The sequence below is a fragment of the Patiria miniata genome, unplaced genomic scaffold (genome assembly GCF_015706575.1).
Source record: "Patiria miniata isolate m_02_andy unplaced genomic scaffold, ASM1570657v1 HiC_scaffold_24, whole genome shotgun sequence".
Classification (NCBI taxonomy): domain Eukaryota; kingdom Metazoa; phylum Echinodermata; class Asteroidea; order Valvatida; family Asterinidae; genus Patiria; species Patiria miniata.
The window spans coordinates 3,121,902-3,135,068 of record NW_024037063.1 but is presented as its reverse complement, the minus strand read 5'-3'; the positions used below and the strand labels follow the sequence as shown (position 1 = coordinate 3,135,068).

General features: G+C 36.9%; 1 protein-coding gene across 1 annotated transcript in view; it reads right to left on the bottom strand.

Annotated features, from left to right (window-relative positions):
* LOC119731527 (ras-GEF domain-containing family member 1B-like) overlaps positions 1-13,167 on the bottom strand; it is a 42,767-nt gene that overhangs the window by 17,874 nt on the left and 11,726 nt on the right. The gene's annotated exons all lie outside the window — the stretch shown is intronic.

Below are 13,167 nucleotides of genomic sequence, written 5' to 3'. Positions count from 1 at the left end.
ACTATCTTCCTGAATGTGCCAACGGCTCTAATCTCTGAGATGTCATGGAAGGAGGGAGGGCGGGGCAATGAAATTGGAAATAAGGGGGTGGCATTGATTACTTTCTTCCGAAGGTCGTGACAGCTCCTGTGCAGGGGGCTTTAGACCCTTGCTGCTAGGCTGAGGCTGTTGACAGGTACCTCGCTAAATTGGTTTAGGAAGTTGCGTCTAGGGAGGAAATTGTCTTCTTGGCAGGAATGATGACGGCAAAACGTGGGGTGCTCCAGGCTCCCACTTTTTGACATCATTCCTAGTGGCGTGATCTTGAAAAATTGCGGGGTTTTTTTTCAAAACTTTTAAGTTTTTACCTTAATTTTGTCCGTGCAACTTTGTTTTGTAAAGTTTGAGTCAAGCACAAGTCAATTTGCAAACACATAATATTTGAAATATTTGTGTGAGTACTGTTCATTGTAAATGGTCCCTGTTCTGACCAATACAAATTAATATCAGGAAACATCATAAGACCTGTTGTTGTGTGTTTTTCCCATTCAGTAATTGGCAGGTGCAACCCAGTTATTGCTTGGTTATCCTCATTGGGCAGATAATTTACAAGTATTATATAACAAAGTCAGGACAATTTGTACCTGGATTTAGGCAATTAAACTCAGCTGTTTACAAAGTACAAGCCTTACAACAGATGGGTCAAATTTTTGCATGAGTTCTCTCTTTAAAACTAGGAAGACAAGACACCAAGCAGGTGGAAAGGACGCCATTGGGTTGTTGCCTGCTGGAGATTCTACTTCCAACTTTTAAGATTTATGTTGCTTAAAACATTTCTGATGAATAAATCACAATGAATATGTTAACAGTTATGTAGCACCAAAGTTTGCTTGTCATCAGTAAAAATGTCTGGTCGTAAACAGTTTGGTTTATCACAATCCAAGACCTCCACACAAAACTTCAAAAACATTATTTATAGATGAGCAAATTAAAGAATGTCAAACAGAATGTTCCATGACACTTAATGCACATAGCAGTAGTAGTAGGCCCACCATCGAAAGTTTATAGGCCTACACATTGTGGGCTTTGTGAGGCTGGAAATCAGGTTTAATAAACCGGAAGGGCAAGGTGTGAGACAAGATGAAATCTGCCGTAACCACTGAACTCCTAACGCTTCCGTTAAGAATCCACAGCTCGGCAGACCGCACAAGTAAGTGCATGTTGACGTCACTTAAAGATGTTTTTGAGACAAGAAGTGAATGTTAATTGTTAGCTAAAGGGAACTCGAAGTCTGCTATACTCTTTTACAGCATAATATTTGGATAATTTGAAAACATCCTTGTTCCGTTGTTTGGATAGATGGAGTATCACAAGCCAATGTCAGCTACATGTATGACTGATGATGGCTTTCACGGTACAATTTTGTAGATGTAAACAATTCGGCTTCAAGCAACAAGGAACAAGCAAATTTCTTGACATTTCATACAAAATGCTCTGGCCGAAAACAAAATCCACCTGCATACCAAAAAATCGTTAACAACATAATACCTCAAATAAACAACAACCCGACAAAAATGCAAAAATAACATCTCTATGTATGCAGATGATACCACTCTTTTTATGTCAGACTCTAAATCAATCAACAACGCTCTTGACGTTGTTAAAGAATTTGGACGAATAGCAGGTCCAAAGCTGAACCTTCAAAAAACAACAGGACTTGTTATTGGCGATATTAATCTGGACCAGAATCTCCAAGAAACTATAAATTGGCAGCAAAGACCAAGCAAAACACTAGGCGTTTACTTTGGAAAGAACATGTATGAATGCTATGAATTAATCTGGGAAGAAAAAATAACTAATTGTGCAAATTTAATTAACCAGTGGAAAAGACGCAACCTGACACTACCAGGTAAAGTAACCATTGTAAACAACTTGGCAATACCAATATTTACCTTTCTAGCATCAGTTATTCCAACCCCACAAAAACAAATTACAAAAATAGAAAATATGATTTTTCCTTTCATCTGGCAAGGGAAAATAGATAAGATTTCTAGAAAAACTTTGATTCGTGGTTTAGATGAAGGAGGTCTAAATCTAATTGACTTTGAATCACACAATGCAGCGCTAAAATGCAACTGGATCATTAAATTGATTAACAAAAAAGCTGGTAAATGGACAAGCTTATGTGACTACTTCCTTAATCTATGTTGCCCTGATTTAGCTGTCCTAAATATGAACCTTAAAAATACAAAATGTTTTTCAAATCTTCCAGGTAAATTACCGCAATTTTACAAAGAGATAATACTCTGCTGGCAGAAACTGAACAAACAAAAGAAAATGCAAGCAGATTTATCCCGAACTGAGATAAAGACACAAGTACTTTGGGGTAATCAACACATAAAGTATAACGACAAACCTTTGTTCTTCAGAAATTGGATCAAATCCAATATCATTTATGTAAATGACATTTTGAATGAAAAGGGCGAACTCTCCATCAGGTATGTGAGTGGTAAACTAATTAGCAAACAGAACTGGCTAGTTGAAATGTATATACTAAAGAAGGCCCTACCCAAAGTATGGTTAACAAAACTCTTAAATAAAGATAACATTCCAACTGAAAGGCATGTTCATATCAGTGAAAAACTCGGTAAGTTGGAAAATATAAACACAAAAAAAATGTATAAGATTTTACTCGAGTATAAAAGTAAAACACCTGTCGCACAAGAGCGTTGGAACGAAATACTGCAGACTGAAGGACTCAATTGGAATTCAGTGTGGAAACAAAAAGTTATGAATGTAAAAGAAGCCAAATTAAGGAATTTTAACTTCAAGTTAATACATCGCATTATGCCAACCAAATACTTACTGTATAAATGGAAAATCAAAGATAGCCCACTATGCAGCCTGTGTAATACCGTAGATGATTATGAACACGTATTTATTTTTTGTGCACACACAGTTAAATTTTGGAATCAATTTATTAAGTATTATCAATCAGTAACAAAGCATTGTTATAACTTTCCATCAATGTCAGATTTAATACTAAACCCGGACTTTGACCTTGAAACAAATTTGATTACTACAATAGCGATGTTTTCTATATTAAAAGTTAGACTGACAGCATACCAAAACAATACATGGAATAGCACTTTTTATATTTTTTTACGCGAACTCGTTTTTAGAGCTAAATTACAAAAGACAAATAAGAAGTTTTGGAATTGTTTCTTGTAAAATTCAACACTCCGCCAAACACTTAAATGACATTGTACCCTGGTCAGGCTTCCCCAACAACCTGGACATCGACCGCGGAGTGCAACCAGAGCGTAAAATATCTAACTACACATGTATTATTTTGTTAAAAGTTATGTTAATTGCGTTTTCCTGTTGGATACATTTTAAAGCCACTTTTGGAATGGAATGTACGTGTCGTTATATGAAGGTTTAGTTAAATGTCATTTTTATTATAGAATAATACAGGTTTGATTATCGCAAAGAATGTCAACTGTTTTCAAATGAACTCAAAGTTATATTTATAAATATATAGATATACATTGTTTTGTTAAAATCATTGTGTTTTGATGGAATGTAAGTGCCCCTTTCTTAAAGCTATTAGATCATATTTAATAGAGAATAATACAGGTGTGTATTTTGTTGTAATGTAAAGCGGAATAAAAAATAAAAAAAAAAAATAAAAAAAAAATGTTCCATGACACTTCACGCACCTAGTAGTAGTAGGCCCACCATCGAAAGTTATAGGCCTACATGTACATGTACACATTGTGGGCTTTGTGAGGCTGGAAATCAGGTTTAATAAACCGGAAGGGCAAGGTGTGAGACAAGATGAAATCTGCCGTAACCACTGAACTCCTAACGCTTCCGTTAAGAATCCACAGCTCGGCCGACCGCACAAGTAAGTGCATGTTGACGTCACTTAAAGATGTTTTTGAGACAAGAAGTGAATGTTAATTGTTAGCTAAAGGGAACTCGAAGTCTGCTATACTCTTTTACAGCATAATATTTGGATAATTTGAAAACATCCTTGTTCCGTTGTTTGGATAGATGGAGTATCACAAGCCAATGTCAGCTACATGTATGACTGATGTTGACTTTCACAGTACAATTTTGTAGATGTCAACAATTCCACTTCAAGCAACAAGGAACTTAACTTAAGCAAATTCCTTGACATTTCATACAAAATGCCCTGGCCGAAAACAAAATCCACCTGTTTACCAAAAAATCGTTAACAACATAATACCTCAAATAAACAACGAACCAAAAAAATGCAAAAATATCATGAAAACTACCAATTTTATGTTTTACATGTTAGAAAAATAAGAGGCAACTTTTGGCTGTAAAAGAATTTCGAAAGCAAAAACTGAAAACCGGCAAATAAAAGTCCTATAAATAGACAGAAATTAACAGAAAAACAACCAGGCACCTGTGGGGGAGTGTTATTAGATTCTTGGGCCAGGGGCAGATTATGTTTGGATCAGAGGAGATAATGAATCTGAGGCCTTCGATACAACTTCAACAACAAGCAAGCCGTCATTCCTAGCCTTGGGAAGACATTCAAAAACATCTGGACGAATTGTAAGGATGACCTACAAATAAGACAAGCTCGGATGTTCGTGGGACGGTTTAAAGACAACTTGTTTACAGGATTTATACCCTAAAAAAATCTTTTGTAACAATCTAAACTAGAATACAAACTTTCAAAGAATGTTTGTCTGACGAGATTTTTGATAACAATGCAGGGATTACTTTAAAGATGGAAGGTCAAGTGTATTGTACAGTCAAGTGTTGGTCTCCAGATCTTTGTTCCTGTATGAGTGACTAAACCTGAAACTAATCCATTCAACAACGATATTCAAGTGGAGAAATCATGGGGAATTCAAAAGGTGATTGTGATTTTATATATAGTGCCCGAATCTGCCGTGCCAAAAGTAACTGAAGAAAGTGCATAATGTATAAAGTAGTGCCAGTTTATTGTTAGCATTCGGTTTTGAAACGATATTGGTTTGCGTTGAGTACACATACAGCATAAACATGTTTTTTTTTCTTCAGATGTTCAGACCTAATCCTACATGTAGACTAATAAATATCAGCTCTAAAGGTTGATGCATAGCCCACTGACAGCCCAGGATTATAAGGATTAGGAAGGGCGTGTGTTATTATTGCCTGAATCTGGCCTAATCCCTAATCCTCATAGTCTAATCCCTGTCTGATCTCCATGTTGGGTGATGATATGTGCATGAACATGTACTTGTTGGCCACACTCCTGTCTACAGAATGTTAATCACGAGTATTATTAGACCAGAGAAACTTCCCCATGAATGCATACAGTATGTACATGTATGTAAACGTAGTATAGCACACTAAGATATACCGGTACAAAGAAATTCATTTCAAAAAGAGTAATAAGAAAACAATAAATACGACTCACCTTAGAAATTGTTGTTTTCATTTTGGCATATGCACAATGCTGTAGAATCTCAATAACACTACTAGTAATATTACAGTTTAACCAAGTCTTCAAGATTGAGGTTCTGCGATGTGAGTCCAATAGCACTGAATTCTCGTAGCTTAATAATTCTCATTTCAGAGCTGGCTTCGTTTTTATAGGGTTCTGTGGCACATGCCACATGTGCAATTAAGGAAATGTAAAGTAAGCCTTTTTGTTTCACTTGCGCTACGTGTTGCCACATCAGGAAGTATTCTAAAAATACTAAAGGAACTTTCTATTTTACAAATGATCCCTTTATTTTTTATTTTGTTGGTATAAATTGTTAGTGAAACCTGATCAAAATGGAAAGTGCTCTAGAAACCAAAATATCAGGATGACGAGTCCAAAATTACTCTGATTGCGGTGACGTGAAGTCGTGAAATTACATATTAGGAAAAACCAAATACGGTTAACAAAATGAAATAATCTTGCTAACAAAAATGCCAAACATGGTGAACAAAATCATTTGAAACGTGTAATTTTCTTTGCCTGTATGAAAGGCTGTATTATTCAAACAGTGCAACATACATGTAGTTCTGCTTTTGTTTTGAGCTTTCGTTCTGAAGTTACAAAAATGAGAAGGGAAACCATCAAGTAACTAACTGCACAGGTTACCCACAACCAACAACAAAATTGACCTGAAAATTTACGACCTTGAAAAGCAGACCAAAGAATGACTGCAGACAAAAAAATCTACAACTACCTTTAATCCATGAAAAAAAATCCATACAATTACAAATATTTGTTCACCGATACTGTTATCGTTGAATGCACATATATGCCCCGCATTGTGCACCCAGAGGTAAACACCCAAAACACCTCAAAAACTTTCACAATGGGCTCAGGAAAAGTTTTTGTGATCGTTGCACGCGAGCGGTGAAAGAGATGTGAAGGAGAAGGTGTGCGCGCAAAAGCAAAATGGGGGGAAACTCCACGACAATGGTTGTCAGAGTTACCGGACAAGGTTGGGCAAAATGGTGACGGCTTTGGTTTCGAATGGGAGAAATCATGCATAATGACAGCACAAATAAAATAGAACTTTTTCACTTTTTCAAACTTCAGTCTGTCACCCATGGCCTTCAAAACACGTTGAAAGAGGTTTGAATAAATAAAAATTCTAGAGATCCAAAGAGTGATATTTCACAACCATGATTAATTAAGGGTGTGCATTTACACTTCTTTACTTGTCACAGATGTCAAGTGCGCTGGGTCAAACCACAAAAAGTTGTAAAAACATGTATTTGGGGATGTCGGAGAATGAAGTACACTGAAGAGAACGAAACCAAAACCAACTACATGATTTGTAAGACTTGTTGTTCAGAATCACGCAAGGCTCCAAAAAAACTTTGTTTTGAACATGTGACCCATGACTCAGATTTTGAGTACTGAAAAAAATTAGAATTGACTCAGGACTCCAGACTTAAAATCTGTGACTCTATAACTGACACTTCATGTTTGACAACTCCAACACAACTCTCATGCAGATATTACGTAAAGGGGAGTAAATTTTTTTTTTTTCTCACAGGAATGTCACATCTGTAAAACTGGTCAAGTTAATGTTTGCCTCTTGAAAAATGATTTCCCAAGGTTGAGTAGAATAAAAGTAAAGATGCTCTTGTTCAAGTACATACATGTAATATACTTGATCTGATCTAGATGAAGATAAATGTACACGTATGTAGTCTGTGCCCATCCAGATTAAAGACAGTATTATTAATATTAACCAGTACAGTGTACAGACAATGCTGCATTTGTTGTGGCATCCAACTGCTTGACCTCACAGGGTCAAGCTGGAGGGTCCTTGGTCAAGCTTGACTGAGACAGTGAACGTCCCATGGGGTACCCAGCCAAATTTCATGTTTCTGCTAAGGGAAGCATGTCACTGAGCGAGGTCAAGTGATTATAGTCACATCATGCTCCATGGATGGAGCTCAATGATTGCACAAAACAAAATTTGGCTATGCTAAACCCGTTGTGTAAAATGTGTACATGTTTGACAAATGACTTGGCAGTTTAGAGAGACTGTCTGAAAAAAATGGACCCAGAAATTCCGTACAAAAATTTTCTGGCAAATTTTAAAGTTTACCACTTTTTTAGTTTTGCTTAATTTTCTTTTTCTCTTTTTTTGTGTGTGACAATTTTCTTTTGACAATGTTCTAGTACCCAAGACCTAGAGTTCAATGACCAATTCCAATTCTGATTATAAAATCCCAGTTGTGATATGTCGGTCAGCATATGTACAGTGGACAGTCTTTTCAGATAACCCTTGCATCAATCTGACATTATTCCTACCAGCTGCCCCAAGCCGGAAGCAGATTTACACGATTCAGTATTTCATGAAAAGCTCAATATCTCTCTTTGTATCAAAACACCAAAAACATCTGATCATGGCTGTTAAAGACAGAGAAAAGACCCCAGTGGATTTTATCTGAAGTCAGTGACTCCCCCCTGGGACAGGCCAGACATGTTCAGCTCGCCAATTCTTAGGAGTGACCTGGCGAGATTACCCCTTTCATAAAGTGATAAAGTGTGCTGATTGGAATACAGATTTATCGTTCTTCTCAATCTTATTCAAATCTCTCAGCAGAATTTTGTGATTGCAACCGTGGGAAGTAAATATCAGTGACTTGGGCTTTCCAATGCTTCCATTGTGTGTTTTGTAAAAGTCTATAATTGGCAATTTTGGGACGATTTTCAAATTGTAATGTGTCTTGCACTCAGGAAAACTTTAGAAGAAAGAGGTCTTTCAGTTGCATAAATTGTTAAAAGGTAGTAAATAACAACTACGTAATGAGGAAAAAAGTTCTGTTTCCTTGTTTTTCTAAAATGTTGTGTCAAATCATGGTCATCCTTACGCTTACTGTTACAGCATATAAAATACTAACTCAGAGGTGTCAGCATTACAATCGAAAACAAAATTATAAACATGACACTGTGGCAGGTGATGTAGCATGTGATGTAACATGACACCAAAGCAGTTCCGTGGGGAATGCCCCAAGTTCAACCTGAAGACCTAATGGTGAAATAAACAAGGAAGTTATGTTGTTATCTTCTGGGATCATTTTCATTGGAATTTCCAAATGTGCGTAATACGTGTACATTATGTTGAAAGAGGAGTTAAATATAATTGTTCTTAACATGTATGTACATGTAAACCTACTTCTCACCAAATGAGAGCACAATCCAATGCATGTCTTTCAATACATGAAGTATCCGGTTCGTAAGTGTGACATCATTTCAACTTACATGTACATGTAAACCACGCCCACTGCACACAAAGTAACATTGAAACCATTGGAACCGATAGTTGTACAATATAGTGTGTTTAGCCAATTGGTGCTAGTAATCAGAGATGTGTGTGCGTGTATGACACAGCCACTTACGAACCGGATACAAAACGCTATAGAACTTAAGTCCATTCCTCAATTTTCTAACAAGTCAGTTACAAGTCCAACGGAAGTCATAACCATTGCTTGGTCATATTCATCCCCTGCTTCTAATGACCTTATACGTACTTTTAATTGACCAGTGATTTGACTTGTTATCTCGTTCCCAACTGTCCGTTTGTCAATTGGTTGAGATATTGTTACATTTTAACAATTTAAATAAACCATATGAAGATAAGTTAATAAATGCAACAAACGTCAATAAAGGTGCCTCCAATTCTTACATACAATGTACTACAATGTGGCAAAGTTATAGCGCCCTCTGTTGGTCACGCCTCTGGCAATCACAGCTCATTCATAAACCCATTGTCCAACCTTTCCATAATCTAATTTCCACATGACAAAACTACGCAAACAAAAGTGCAACATCATTGGAAAGGATGCAGCCTGTCCACACCCACAAATTCCTTTTAATTGCCCTTGTTTGTCAACGGGCAATAGCCTGCCAGAGTAATAACTTAAGTGATAGAAATCGGTGCTAATTGAGGGCTCAAGACACTCACAGGATGGGAGCAAGCTAACATTAAGTGGCAGATAAGATTCATAAATGGTCAATTTATCCAGGAAATGCTAGAGCATTATACCTAATCTGGAAAACAAAGTCTCGAGTGGAAAATACTAGTGTGCAAATGCCATGACCAATTTCCAACTGGAAATGCTCTAAACCTGTAGCATACAGGAATACATCGCTCATTTCTGCTGCCACTCAATTTGGTGTAACAATGGATTGTGAATTTATACAAATTCTATTTAAATGCCCTATACATGTCCTTACCCTCTTTGTGAAGACTGCATACAAGTACTGCAAATGGCCCAAAGCAGATCACGAATACAGACCTCGAAAGACTAAAATGCATCTTGAGAAATATGGATATTTTTGTCCTTCTATTTTACAGACATACACATCATTGTCACATGGGTTGCTTCCCCATAGTGTCCTGGTCTCCCACTGATTTGTCCACAAATCAGAACCTTGTGGAGGAAAATGGATTCCTAGAAAGATCATTACTCTCCCAAATTTCATAGCTTTAAAGTTCACAGTCAATGGGGGAAGCCCTGGGGAGTAAGTCATTGGAGCATTGGAGCATGGGAACATTTCTGGTACAGGTACGGTACCAGTCTGGGCTAGAGACAGCCTGGTACAAGGCCATGAAACCGCAGATCATACTGAGTGAGAATTAACGACCATCGATGGAAGTGGCCACCTTTCCACAAAGTCAGGAATTAGCAGAAACTTGAGAAAGGAATCAGTGATAGATAGATTAATGATAACATTTCCAAAGTTTATCAGTGGGTGCGCCACAAAGTTACAGTGTTACAAAGAATTACGCAGAACAGACTTGCAGAACACTACGTCACTTTTTGGCACACCAACTTTGTGGCAAGGCAACTTAATACAAAATACGTCACTTTGTTGTGCAACCGATAACTTTGTTTCTGATATATTCACATCACAATCATGAATTGAAAAAAAATTGGACAAATCTCATTTTTTTGTAAAATTGTATTTGTCAATAAAAAAAACACATATTATTCACTAAATAAAATGGTCAGAAAGTAAATCCGCTTTCAAATTCAAAACTAGTAATCCGTCTGAAGAGGAATTTTGAACCTTTTTAAACTCTTATTGTAAACGGCTACTACACAAATGCAGCTGTAGGCACAAAAGTCAACAGAAAACTTCTCCTATTCAACATACAGGAGCATGCCACAGAGCAAGGAATACAGGCCACACAAACCGGCAGGGATTTGGCGACTTGGGATTTTTGCTATTCAAGAAAGAATTTCTTTCATGATTTCAATTTTAAGGATCACCAGACTTGCTTCAGGCACCACTAGGAGGAAGCAGCAAAGTACAGAGGCTGCCCTCTCGTACTTCAACTCAACCTTAGATCAGTCACTACCAAAGCTTTTCATTGCGAGGGTTTTCCCACCCAAACAACTGGAACCCATTTCAGTTGTGCTCAATCTCACAAGCGGTCGTAGGTTTTAATAAATTAAATGCTATGTGGTGTTTGTACCTTGTAAAATTTGCATGGGATTACTGTTTTAACAATAACATGTGCACATGAACGCGTACTTTACAAGATCTACAGTATACGGTAACTACAAGGGCTGAATTCCACTCAAAATATTACATATACCGGTGTAAAAAAATTCTGTCACAGCACTTTTTGCAATAAGGAAAAAACAAACCCCAACAGTCCTGAATCCTCCAATTTTAATATGATTTTGCACACCCCCTAGGAAGTTAGGGATTTTTATATGAACAAATTTTTATTTTCTCATTTTCACTATTAGAGGGTTTACTGTTGATGGATACATAAAAATGGCTCATACAGCACCCTAACGACTAGATTCCATGAGTTTTAGATGTTTGATTTCAATTTTCTGGGTGTTTTTTTTCCAGACACTCCAATCACTGTCACAGAAGCTCGAGTCCCCATAGGCCCTTGATCTCCCACTGATTTCATTACTAATCAATCCCAAAAAACTGATAACAATTAATAATTCTTCCCTGAATAATCAGTTCCGGTTTACTCCCAACTTTCATTACTTTAAAGTTCACTGTGAACGGGGACGCCCTGGGGAGTACGTCATTGGAGCAAGGGAACATTCCTGGTACCTGTACCAGTCTGGGCTAGAAGCAGCCTGGTGTAGCCTCAAGGCCAGGAAACCACAGATCATACTTAGGAGTGAGAAGTAACGACCATTGATGGAAGTGGCAGGTTTCCTGGATTTCTTTAAGTTCAGGAATTAATAACATAAACTTGAGAAAGGAATCAGTGATACTGATAGATAGATTAATGATAACAAGTTATGTTTCACTGGTGTACCACAAAGTTATGGTGTTACCGGTACAAACATGTACATGCAGACGAATTGCGCATCAACTTATGAGTACTACATGGCATGGCAACTACCGTACGTAAATACGCGATACCTGTAAGTTACTTTGTGGTGAGAAACTTCATACGCATGACATCATATTTATTGGAGGACTAACAATACTGATAAATTTAGTGTTTCAAATGAAATTTGCATTGCAAACATGACTTACTAAAAAAATAAAAATTGCAACAAATCTTCATTCATAAATTGTATTAAAATGTTTACTTGTCTAGGGGTGTGCAAAATCATATTAAAATTGGAGGATTCAGGACTGTTAGGGTTAAAAAGATCCAGATTTTCCTATATCATTCACTGAATTTAAACTATCAGAAAATGAGTCTACTTTCAATTTCAAAACTCAACCTCAAAGTGCAATTCAATTCTGCACTTGATTTGATCTGATGGAGGCAGAATGTCGAACATTGTTCAAGTCTTATTGTCAACGGGTACTTAACAACGGTTGCTTTCGGCATAAAAGTAAACCAAAATGTCTCCTATTCAACAGGACCATACCACAAAGAAAGAAATACAGACCACAATAGCTAAAACCGGCAGGGAATTGGTGACTTGGGATTTGTCTTATTCAAGAAAGAATTTCTTTCATGATTTCAATTTTAGGGATCACCAGAGTTGCTTGGGGCACAGGAGGAAGTAGCAGAGTACAGAGGCTGCCCTCTCAATACTTCAACTCAACCTCAGATCAGTCAATGCCAACATTCTTCATTCAGAGTTTTTGTCCCCAACCACAAATGTGCACCCATTTCTGTTGTGCAACAAAACCACACTGAAGCTTATGGGCTTTCATGAAAAAATGCTACATGTATATTAGCATTTGTGCCTTGTGAAATTTGCAAGGTTTTTAAATTTCTGGTTTTTTTAATACATGCAGACTGTACACATGTACATCTACATGTACATACATGTGCTTTTCTTGATCTGTGATTAGTGAAATATATTTCTTTTCAAGATCTTTATAGATCCCATGCAAGGTATTTAACTGAACTACAAACTGTAAGTATACATGTATCGTGCTAATTAAATGTCCAAAACATTTATTAAATGTCTTAATAATTTGCATGTCTCCACAAAAGCACACTGTAAACATACTTTCATTCCTTAAAATTCAACAATGTAAAAAAAAAACAGAAAGAAATCACCTTCTGGACGGATTTTCCTGCCTTTTGTCCAAACTACCAAAGCATAAACCTTCGAGTTGGATTATGAAACAAGCCTTGAGCACAGAATCAGCATCACAAAAGGAAAACAGAGATTTCTTTAGGGACAGTTATGTATGGTTTCAGTGACAAAAAGATGCATCCTTGACAACTGTTACTAGGAAAGTTTTGG